This window comes from Phallusia mammillata, chromosome 6 (assembly GCF_965637545.1).
Source record: "Phallusia mammillata chromosome 6, kaPhaMamm4.hap1.1, whole genome shotgun sequence".
Lineage (NCBI taxonomy): Eukaryota > Metazoa > Chordata > Ascidiacea > Phlebobranchia > Ascidiidae > Phallusia > Phallusia mammillata.
This window is the reverse complement of record NC_137257.1, coordinates 14,263,296-14,275,955: the sequence shown is the minus strand read 5'-3', so window position 1 is coordinate 14,275,955 and position 12,660 is coordinate 14,263,296. Positions and strand designations below refer to the sequence as shown.

General features: G+C 35.4%; 1 long non-coding RNA gene and 1 pseudogene across 1 annotated transcript; both read left to right on the top strand.

Annotated features, from left to right (window-relative positions):
• The first annotated feature begins 2,851 nt into the window (after positions 1 to 2,851).
• On the top strand, positions 2,852 to 4,424 carry LOC145232824 (uncharacterized). The gene is made up of 3 exons (XR_013860928.1): positions 2,852 to 3,138; positions 3,710 to 3,884; positions 4,129 to 4,424. It is a non-coding gene; the product is annotated as an uncharacterized LOC145232824 (long non-coding RNA).
• A 1,569-nt stretch (positions 4,425 to 5,993) lies between these two features.
• On the top strand, positions 5,994 to 6,730 carry LOC145234347 (uncharacterized; annotated as a pseudogene).
• The last annotated feature ends 5,930 nt before the right edge of the window (positions 6,731 to 12,660 follow it).

Below are 12,660 nucleotides of genomic sequence, written 5' to 3'. Positions count from 1 at the left end.
GTTTTTTTAAATAACTAGTGTAAAGAATTAGGTTTATATCATGTATATACGATTCAAAGCCGTTTAAAATGCTCATATTAATAATTTCTAACTTGGTGCATAAGTTTAGCTGAACCGAGCTAGCTGTTGATGACGTCATGATCGGTATTGTGACGATTGCGGTGCCTGTTTTTCGCAGTGTTTGCACACAATAAACGGTTAAAAAGCCTGGCGTATGTGGTTCTTAGGCTGGTAATCTTTTTTTCTGTCTCACGAAATCTGTTTTGGGCAGTTTGAAAACCGAAATAGTTGGCAAAATAGTTTTAGTTGCGTCATGGCAGCCTGTACATGTAATTTAACATACATGGTCACGGCCGCACAAACTCGTCTCCGCGGCCGCATGTGGCCGTACGGCCGCAGTTTGTGCACCCTTGATTTAGCCCAAAATATTAATATTAATTTTTTTTTAGCTATGTGGAAATACGTTTGTTGTCACTTTGTTTACACAAACATTGGTTGAAACGTTACAATTGTAATTGTTTCAAAATAAACAAGCATTTATTGCAATATAGGCTACACCACGTTTTTTTGTTAATAAATTCCTTGCGCCAACATTAAACAAAGCGAGCCGCTTTTAGTATCCATCTTAAGTGTGGTGTGGTATGTGTTAACGATTCTAAAGCCGTGTTTAATGTCCGGTTGCAATGTACTGCAACGACCTAAACTTGATACAAAGTGACCAAAGTTTAGCCGTCAACAGTACAAAGTGGGCTGTATTTGAAAACGTGAATAGCTTTTACTTTTATCGAACGAAGAAATTGTTTTAAGTGAATATGTGCATGATAACGTGGCAGAAACAACAGGCTAAAGCACGTAAACATCCCCGGTAGTTCTTAAAAACTACGCCTGTGGTTACAATACTATTCAGCGTTGCTCGGTAACTTTCTCTTTAAAATTTCCCAACATTTGGCGGGCCACATGAACTCCTTTGCCGGGCCGCATGCGGCCCGCGGGCCGTAGTTTGCCCACCCCTGCTCTACGTCATCGCCTGGTACATGAGAAACAGAGCGTTTACCCAAAGCAATATAGGTGGACGAACGGATTTTCTGATCTTTTTTTATCAACTTTTCCAATGCTTTAACGTCAGATTCTTTGGCCTTCATAGCGAGCGCATGGGCTTGGTGATCAATGCGGAGTTGTTCTTTCATTTGTTTCGTGAAATCACGTGACTTGTTCAATGCCCTTAAATGGTCTTCGTTGGCCTCACGCAAACTTGCTATCTCGGCGTTTAGGTGTTCAATTTCTGTCAATTTCTTATGTGCCGTGTCGCTATCGTTGCGCGAAGCGTTTTCGTCCGCAAAAGTGACAGATTTAGGTACATCTAAATCATTGTCAACACGTAACTTACCTGACAGGTTCGCGAGTGTGTCCCGTGCAATCCGTCGCATGTTTCAATGCAGTTCTGAACTATAAATGCGTACTGTTTACACAAAAACGTCACTCGGGGATACCAATGTAACGTTTCTAACTAGCCTTTTTAGTCTAAATTAGTTATTTAAGCTATCATAGAACGCCACTTAATTTAGAGTGTAATCTTACGTTAATGTAGATTATTTCTCAAGCTTATGCTTATTGTTGCGTGAGTTCACTATAGTTCGCTTATGGCTTTTGTGTAAGACTTGTGTATTTTAGCTAAAACTAAATTATATTATAAAGAGAAAACCTGTCTATAAACAAACCTAATTCCACTCCAAGCGATTTTAATAAAAGTAACACCCAAACAATTATGATACAATAGACGTAATGCTAAATCATTAAACTGCCAAAATAACAATAATCTGGCACTACGCTCAAAGCAACTACATTCAACACGCGGACTTTACCATTGCCCGATAAACAACACTGACTAACATAACATAAAACAGAGACATATATACAATGCGATGGGCGTAAAAATGCAAGACGATGGCGCCAACAAATTGTCGTGCCTTCAGGGCGATACAATCGGGCGATACAACGAGCGAATAATTGCGGTTTAATAATTACATGAAATTAGTAAGCTTCTTTTGAAATACAACGTTTCTAGCGAGATTTGGGAAAGTACGGCCACAGAAAGAGATCTCTCATCCACGTACAGCATGGTCAGTTACTTGACCTGGCCCGAGGGCCAATTACATAACGTCTTTGTGCAGACGGTTAGGAAACCAGTGAAGGTTTGTTGTAAACAACCATGTTGGTTTAACGCAACACTCCTCTCCTTAGTCTTCCTTATCACTTCGTAGGTCATTCATATTTTCATCTTCCTCTCCTTTCTGTTCTTTATCACTTTGTAGGTCATTCATATTCTGATCCTCTTTTCCTTTCTGTTCCTTATCACTTTGCAGGTCATTTATATTTTCCTCTCTTTTTTCTTACACCATTAGTTCCCATTTTTCTTTGAAAGAAATGGTCAAATGCTTGAGGTAATCTACCATTTTGGTAATTTTGTAAGTACGTTGCACACTCAAGTTTAAACTGTTGCTCGTTTGTTAATATTTTTTGATATTTCAATGTTTCTTCCAGGTTTTGGGACTTATAACCATAGGTCATACACAAAAACTGGTTGCAGATACCTTGAATCTTAGGCCAGAGGTTTTTATTACCATGATACAAGCATGTTATGCCATAAATTATTTGACTTCTGACGTGACTGATCAATACAATGTAATGCTTGCTGTGTTAATAAAGGCCTTATTGTTATAGTTAAGTAATATATTTGTTTAATTTTTTGCAAAATGTTTGTCATGTGTTCTTTCCATGACAAGCTTTCATGAATAGTTAGCCCAAGAAATTGCACAGCTTTGACAGTTGCTATTTGCTGGCCATTTATTTCCAACTGTATTGGCTCTGTTTTGGAGTTGGCAGGTCGAAAGTGAACACCCTTGGTTTTTAAAACTTTAAGTGACAATTTATTGGTTATTAGCCATTCATTTACTTTTTGAAGTTGCAAGTTTACTGTGTTGAATAATGTCTCTGTATCTCTATTTTCAAAGAGGAGGGTTGTGTCATCAGCAAACATGATTGCCTGTCCTGATGTTATACTATTTGGCAGATCATTAATGTATATTAAAAATAGTAACGGCCCAAGATTGCTTCCCTGGGGAACACCACAACTTATTGGTAGGTCATTAGATGTTTTGTTGCTAAGTTGGGACCCTCTGTTTTCGATTAGAGAGGTAACTCTCAAAGAAGCCTAAGGCAATCCCCCTGATGCCATGATGATATAATTTTCCCATTAATAAAGTGTGATCTATAGTATCAAATGCCTTTGATAGGTCCAAAAATATTCCAACTGCCTGTTGTTTGTTGTGAAAGGCATCTGTGATACTGAATATCAATAAGGAAGCATCATGGTGGGTAGAATGACCTTTTCGGAAGCCAAATTGTTTTGGATTAAAAAAAAGTTTGTTGTTTAAGAACGTATGTAATCTATTGTACACGATTTTTTCCAGAATTTTAGATAAGTTTGACAATAAACTTATAGGCCTGTAGTTACTAGCTGATTTTATACAGCTGATAGCTGATCCCTGATAAAAACTCCATTTTCCGAACAGAGGTTAAATATATGGCTCAGGCAATTAATTATTCCTAGTGGTAAACTTTTTATGACATTTGAGGGTAATCCATCTATTCCACAGCTTAATTTACTTTGTAAATTATTTTTTGTCAATAATTATCCTAATTTCACCAGGGCAAGTTGGGAAGAAATATATAGAGGATTTGGACGTGGGACCTAAATACATCTGATAAGAAGTTTTGGACTTGTCCAACTGGCTAACCAACTTCTCTGCAACTGTGGAGAAATACTTATAAAAGTGATCAGCTATGTCCATTTGGTTTGTGATCAATTGTCCATCTACTTTAAGGTTTGACATGTAGTTTGTGGTCTTCTTTCGACCCATCAAACTGTTTATTGTTTTCCATGTTTGTTTTGCATTATTCCTGTGTTTACCAAATAGCTTTTGATGATAAATTTTCTTCTTGGAATTTATCACTCGATAATATTGGTTGCGTACTTGGTGATACTGAAGTTTTCTAGTTGTCGTTTTCTTTCTATTATATTTTTTGTATGCATTTTGTTTAGCTTTAGTAATTCTTTTCTTATTATAGAAATCTCCTTTCAAGTAAAACGCCCGCGTCGATTCCGGGTCATTAAAATCAGATCAAGAAAAAACCTTATCTTTTCCTCGCCTTTTTACGTGGTTTTTATCAGCGCCATACCTGCCGGTCTGCATTTGCAGTCCTGTAAGACAGAGGAAAGACTTTTTGCGGTTATTCTGGGGTTGTGTGTTGTTTGTATTTTTTGCTTTTATGCCGCTTTTATTTTGTTTTTAGACACTGATGATGCTTTTTATAGCGAAATGCATTTGTTTTGATGAAACAAATAAAATATAGCGACAGATTTAGTGGTTTTTCACACTGATTTTCTTGTTTAGCTTTATTGAGATTATTCAATTCTTTATCATACCATTCATTTTTTTCAATTTTACCACTACTTTTTAAGAGGAAATGCTTTTTCGAAACTAGTTTGTAAATGTGCTAGTAAAATATCAAATGCTTCATTTGGATCTGTTTTATTAGTTATTAGGTTACAATCAAGCAGACTTAGTTGGCTGATAAAAGTAGTATAGTTTTGTCTACTCTAGCACCTTTGGGGTTCGACTTTTCTAGTGTAAAATTTTTGAGAGGTGCATCATCACTTGAAAGCAGTGACAGTTAAGTACCCTCTTTGTTATGTTCCAAACAGTTAAATGTGTAATGCCTAACTGTTTTTTTTAGAAACTGTTTCACAGTTTTCTACTACAACTACAAGCCAAGCACCTCAGGATGTCGAAGAACCAGTTACATTCACATGTTCAACTATAGATGACAACCTTTTTGAAATAATTGAAGAACCAGTGAGCCCTCTAAGTATAATACACATACATAGCTATAATTCAACAGCAACAGTTGGAACAAATGATAATAGCAAATGATTTGAAGCGACAAAAGTTGCAGTTGTCTGAAAGCAGTAAAGTTAAATTAACCTGTAGTCAACCCAAAACAGTTGATGATTCGATTTAATATGCATTTTCAACAGTATGCCTTTTTCTGGATGTGTTTCTCTATTTTCTGTTATTTACTACTTTCACTGCTGGTTAAAGGCCTCAATCTGTGCAAGCCTGGAGGGTTTTATTCATTCTTGTTCACTGTTTTTAATTGCCCTACTTCATTAGTTCCATATTCTTCACTGTTATTCTTACCTACCTTATTACTTTCATATTCGTTCAGTATTCTGTCATCTATTTTTCAAGTTCATTTCGGTGTTGCTGTGTTGCCACTTTTTGCGACAAACAATCACAAAAAACATTTCACAAACATCATTATTGGAATGTAGAAATGATCGAATCTCTCACAGTACTACCTTGTCATGAATTTCATTTGTTGTGGTAGTGTCTAAAAGTGAATCTATGTCAGCATTTTCTGGCAGTGGCACATTGTAAAGGCGACAAATATTGTGCAGAATGAAACAACACATTGTAATTTTACAAACTTGTAGAGGTGAATAACATAACCTTCCTCCTGCGTGAATGTGATAAATAACTCTCCATCCCTGTTTCAAAACACCAAATGTCCTAAACAACAAAGCTTTATTATCATTTATGTTCATGTTAAGAGATGCAGGACAAGTGTAACTTACTTCTCTACTGTTGACCGTGTTTGTTTGTGAGCCTTGTTATACTTCTGTTGTAAAGAGGTATTTGGATGGCTAAGCATCAAGGGAGTCTATGTTAAAGGAATGTGCCTGTAGCGTTTCTTACCCAAGCAGTGGTGATCATTCTGGCCACGTTATTGGAGAAGTATGTGATAAACACCATTATTGATTCCAACATATAAATGATTTATTTTTGATTTTTTAAATCTTTACCTTTTATTCTTTTTACCAAATATCTCTATAAGTGATCATTGTTTCGCCTACTATAATAATTTGACATACATATATGTGTTTATTTGTATTGTAGGCGGCAGGATTTCTTCAAATGGTTGATAAGCGGATCATTGCTAAAATTGATGAAGTGGTAGATGAAGGCATATGCAATATTGGGGAGATCATGAGAGGCCTAAAATTATTTGTAATACATGAGCTGTTTAAAATGACAATGTACCATCAAACACAAACAGAAGATTTTTTCCGACAAGAAAAGATGTCGACAGTCACTTCTGCAGGGCATTTTCCGAACGTAAACTGGCTAAAATGGATCAAACAAATGTTCAATGTTTGGTTGATGAGTGGGTTAAGTCTGGTGATCCAGAGGACAACATTTTTAGACCAGATATACCTAATGTGGTAAACACCATTAAATCAGACCTTGCGGATGAAAAAAACACCTCCTGTAATTGCATCAGAGCGAACTATGCTGTTTGTCCATCAACTTCATTGGCAGCGAAAACTTCTTTTTCGTTACGGGCAGGACATTTGCCTACTAGATGCTACATATAAGACTTCAAAATATGCCCTGCCCTTGTTTTTTTGTGGGTTAAAACAAACATGAACTACCAGGTTGTGGCTAGTTTTATCACACAAAATGAGAGGCAAATTGATATTGAAGAAGCTCTTTCAATTTTGAAACAATGTACACCTGGCTGGAAACCAACTTTTTTCATGACAGACAAATGTGATGCTGAAATACGTGCCATTGAAACTGTTTTTTTCAGGAAAGCTTGTTTTTAATTTTGAACTTAGTAATGTATATGTTTAATGAAAATACTAATATATAATCTATATACTTTTTCAGATTGACATGTTTTAATATGCGACTTTCATCGTGAGCAAGCATGGGAGCGTTGGGTTAAAAAGTCTGAAAATGGTGTTCGTGATAGCAAAGATGAAGAATTATCATTTATGAGAGCTATTGCCGGGGCCGAAAGGGAGGAAACTTATCGAACAGCATTACACAATTTTCAGTCATGTGTTCAATGTAATGATAAACTTCAAGTATTTTATCAAAACTTGGCTATCACAAAAAGAGGCAAGAAGGTTGTTAAATGAAAGACACAAGTTTTATGACAGGCATGATTTTAGCGTTGGTTGTTGCTGTATCGAGCAGATCAATTAAAAGTACTTGTTCGCACCAACAATGGTGTGGAAAGACAAAATCGAGTTTTAAAAGAATGCCATACACCTTTCAGAACAGATAAATCTTTATCTGGACTGATTACAATTTTACACAAAGATTTTCTCCCAGAAGAAAAAAACAAGTAAGCTGCAACAAAAATATAATCTGTTGGATCCCTGTTTGTACAACATTTGTCAAAGTACTCAACTTGTTAAGGATATTCTCATGTGTCTCATACATTTTTATTTAATTATAGTTGACTGTCGGTGTATGAAAAAAACATGTAATCTAGGTATATGCAAGAAAACTTAAGATCTTCAAGCAACTACAGAATTACAATAATTGTGTTCCTGACTTTTACAAAACAGACCAAGAAAATTGGTAAAACATTGTATTCAAAGAATTGGGGAGTTTGCAAATTTGCAATCAAACACAATTGCAAGAAATATAAATGTATTCTCAGTTAAAAGTGACTGACCAAATGTACACTGTACAATTGGGATCAAGGGATGAGTTTCCCAAATTCGTATGTGCAGATTTTACTCGGCACTCCTTGCTATGCAAGCACATGTTTGCTGTGTTTAACAAGTATGATGATGTTGATTGGTCCAGCTTACCTGAATGGTGCCGCAATTCTGTTCACATGGTGTTGGATCCAAATGTTGTGAACGCTATAAGCGCATCAAAACCGAATGAAGAAGCTGTTACAAGTAATATCATTTCAACTTATTCATTGTGTTCAAACACAACTGTGAATTCACCCACTGTTGCGAATAAAGACACTCCCAAGACAGCAAACCATCCGGAAATTCAACGATTTGTTGGTTGACATAAAAAATATGTCTTATGATGTAACATCCGAAAAAGCTTTGGAGCAAGCTATTCAAGACCTCGAATGCATCAAAGATAACTTAGCAAACACCAGTATTAGGTCATTACGTTACATGCTTTAAAAGTGTTATTACCTAATACGCATTTTTCCTAAAACACATTATTGTGGTCAACCCTAAAGCTTTTTCGCTTGAACGCCTGAGTGTGGTTAACCGTTAAGCATTTAACTTGAACGCCTGAGTGTGATTGACTCACTGCAATAGTATTTTACTATTACGGCAAGAATTTTGAACACTTCAACAGGCGTGGTTAGCCTTAAGTCTGCAGATTTCAACCCTGTAGTCTTGATAGCTCAAAGGTGTGGTTGTACTACAAACCCCAGTTTCATGGCGAGGCGTTTGGGTTATCAAAAATGCCAACGACCACAAATGAGAGCCCCATGGGTGTGGTTGGAATTCTCATGATAGTTTACATGAGTTCTCACATAAGTAAATAAAATCCTAAATACTGTTATCTTTTATCATAAACATAACTGCCAAAGAACTTGTGATACTTACTTTTTTAATGGGACTCTTCTTAAGTTTAAAAACACAATGTTGTCATCCTTTTTATAAACAGGCATATTTTAAAAAATTGGTCTTACTTATATTATAAAATTTGCTTCTTGGAAGCCATCTGTAAATAATAATGCAATAGATGGATTAATTACACCAAATTTCAGTTACACCACATTGCTTACTTTGAATTTTGAGATATTTTTCGTGAAATATAAGATATATAATAGTAAGACATTGTATGGTAATGATTATAAACAGATCACTTACTGTTGTAGAGCCCTAAACTGACGATAAGGCATAAACCTGTAGAATTGAACATATATACAGCATTTTTATTTATGTTAAATCATCTGGCACACAGATTTCCTAATTAACAAACAACTTTATTACCTTCTTTGGCGATTTTCTTTCTGTATCTAAATTTTTAACGACTACTTTACAATTTAAAACAACTCACTTTGCTGTCAGTTCGCTGCTGCAGCTCCACATGGCAGTTGTGGCAATAAATAAAATTTCCATTTTATGAAACAAATACAACATAATCAGGGGCGGCTCGTGCTAGAGTGCTGCGGAGCTGCAGCACCCCCTAGATATTTTCACCTAATATTCCTACAACAATACAGATACCTTTCATGATACTTATTTTTTATTCCTAAGTATAATTTCCGCCTTGATCGGCATTTTTTTTTCATTTAAAAAAAATATTATGGCATTAATATGTTATCTATGGTGGAACTGCAGCTCCAGTTTCGTGACGTTTTGCACTTGTGCGCATGCGCACTTGGAAAAGCTACATGCCGTGCGAAATAGGCGACTGGGTGCTGCGGCTCGCGCAGCTCCACCAATCACGCAGCGTGTGAGCCGGCCGCTGTAGTTGTGTTGTCTGTTCCGGGTCTATATTGTGCTCCAAAACCAAACCCGTTTGCTATATTCTAAGTTCGATAGTTTTTTGCCGTGTTTTAATTTATTTGTTTAAAGGTTAGTCGTGAATTTTTAAGATGACTGTAAGTGAGCTTCAGTTTTTGCAGTTATCATTGAATTGGAAAGTGTATCTACCACCTTGACAAAGAGAAAGGTCATCTAACACTTTGAAAAGTCACGATTAACATTTTTAATAAAAACCTGAATAAAAAGTTAAGAAAACTGGGATAAAACATCTTCTATTCCAAATATGTCATGCAGGAATAAGCAACCACAAGGTCTACTCACACTGTGAAGTTAAATGCCTCACTGAAATTCAGGCAATATTAAATGCAGAACAAACAATTGCACAAGCAACAGGAAGTTTGAAATACCTTATTGATGACAATTTCAAGTTTTGGTTTCTTAACACACCATGTGGACAGTATTTGCAACCAAGTGCAATCTTGTGTATTGATATAATGGACATGTTATGTTTCTTTAAACAGTAGCTGCTAAATTGTTTCACAGGAAATGTTTCTTAAGATTGAACATTCTACAGGGGAGATAGTAGTGACCACCAAACATATCCTGTTGTTAGAAAAGTTACTGAAACTTTTAAAGGAAAAGCCAGTTAGCCAGCAATTTCCATGAGTCTATCAAAGGCAAAACGGTTCTTGAAAAGGATGTCAACACTGAAAAGGAAGCAAACTTTTCTAAGGAACACCATTATTTCCAAAAAGACTTGTACTTGCAGTGATAGCACTAAATAGAAAAAAAAACAGTTTCTTGGAACTTGTCATTTGGAAATCAAGGAATAAGCTATCAATTATTTTGCTTAAACTATAGCTTTATGATTCATTTTGGTTGTAAAATAAAAGCACAAGGTTTAATAATATGTTTTAAGTTTAAGTGAGAGTGTTGTAATTTTCAAAGCGTGCAGAGTTTTGTACTTCAAAAAAGGAATTATAAGCAATTTGCCACCATATAAAGCAGCAAGTTTAGCAGTTAAGAAACTTACAAACAATTAATAGTTGTACACAAAAATTAAGAAAAGATGTTGAATAAACAAGTTCTGACACAAATGTAATGTGGTTGTTGAATTTGTCAATTATGATACAAATAAAAAGCTTTATGACTATTTTTGTGTGTGGCAATTATAATCTGTGACGTGTAATGGAATATGTTGAAAATGCTGATTGTGGCTATAAGTTACTTAAATGATACATGACAATATTAATGACTGAATAGCAAGTGTGTTAGTTAGTAGTCATTGTTATAACCAGTTTTACTTAAATGTTGTCCAATTGAAATACTTCGACCTTTTTCGACTCATTTATTAATAATTTTTTTCTTTATACTGTTGTTGTGTTTTACCGTATTTACAACCGCTTTGTTTCGAGACTGTGTCACGTGTGTTTTTGTGCCACATTATTACTGCGTGTTATTGAGTTTGGCCCGTCGCTGTGCAAGTAAACAAAATTCCCCAATGATACCAGGGTTGCCAGGTACTGTCAGCTGGATTGGGACAGTATTTGTCTGAAAATCTGACATTTTAGGACAAAAAAAACGAGAGCGTATAATTGCTAACAAGGTATCAATATCGAGGTGCCAACTGCCATTTTTTGTGCGTTTACGTTCCCTAAACTCATAAGCGCCGAGTTTTACACAAATGCAAAGCGGCGGACGTAAAATATACCGTCACTTATGCGTGCAACCACAAGAACGGAAATCCAAACTTAAAGCCCAACAAACTTCCCATGTTCGAAAAAAAAACGATATGTTTGATAATATCCAGTTGACAATTGCAACAAGTTGCAATTGGGTTTATCATTGGTTTCGCAGCGTTTGAAAGTGTTTCGTCAACTTGTTGCTTCATATCACCTTAGATACCCATTTATCACAATACAATTGCATTGTACACAACAATGGCTAAACATTCACTGGCAGACAATTATGTGTTTAATGTCATAAACAAGGTACTAACCAAAACAAGTTGTCGTCGGATTTACATTTTTGCTATTTCACCTACGTAGGTATTGAGCAGCGAAGATAATATATATGTGTATATATATATTCATGCAAATGCAATTGTTGATGCTTATTTTATCTAAAAAGAAACAACTTGACAAAGATGCAACATGCATTAAAACCAAAAAATAACTTTTATTTCATGTTTCAAATCGTAACAGAGGAATAAAACAAACTACTTTGTTCTACTTTTTCTGATATTGTCTCCAGTGATTTTTCTGACATTTTTTTGAGCAAGATGGTGAAGTCTAACTTTTGTGTAGCATTTTGATATCATTTTAATTAGCTCAAATTTATAATTGTCCATAACAGGACAATCAAATGAATGGTCTGTCCCTGAAACATTTTGGAATGAGGAACATCCATCAACACTGAGAATGTTATTGCTTCTAATATTCCTTTGCCTTTTGGTAATTTGTAGTGTCATGCATTTAAATCTTTTTTTCTGTTTTGGGCAAAGTGTAGTTACGCTAGATGATTTCTAGAGACCCCGCTTTATTCTTAAAAAACATAAAGCTATGGTGTGCTGGTGAAGTAGGTGAACCAAGTGATTCAATGCAAATGAAACGTGTTTGTTTTTTGACACCATCTTTCCTGTTTGAAAGACAGATAATGTTTGTGTTGCTGGAACATCTGCATAATCGTGATCATTTTGGATTCCGTTTTTCTTAATTATACTTTTTAATTACTGCAAAATATGAAATTCTCTTATTTTTGGTCCTGCGTATATTATTGATCACTTTTAAAAAATTGGTAGAATCTTGGTTTTGGCAATTGCTATGCTTTTCCATAGAAGGCGCTTGCATGCCGCTTTAAGTAGCTGAGTTGTTGTTGAAGCCACCAACAGAATAAAATATTTTAAAAAAGCTCTAAATGGGCATTACTGAATTTGCACATCAACAAACACCTTAAGGGTGGGTCATTTTCATGTACAAACTCTTGAAAACAGTACTTTTAATACAAGTCAACGAAGCCAGTTTTTCTTCTTGATTAATGCAATGGTGTGTTATCAAGCAATTTCAGACCAACAATATATAAGCACTCTAAGGATTGATTCCCTTGATGCCTTATTAGAAATTTGTAGGGGCGGAAAGTCAATACATCTAACAAATGATCGAACAATATAATAAACTGTAGCTTATCTACCAGTAATTTATTTTAATTAACAACATTGGAACCTAAGACTGTGCGGCAGTATTAACCTTCATTTTGTGTTGGTTTATTAT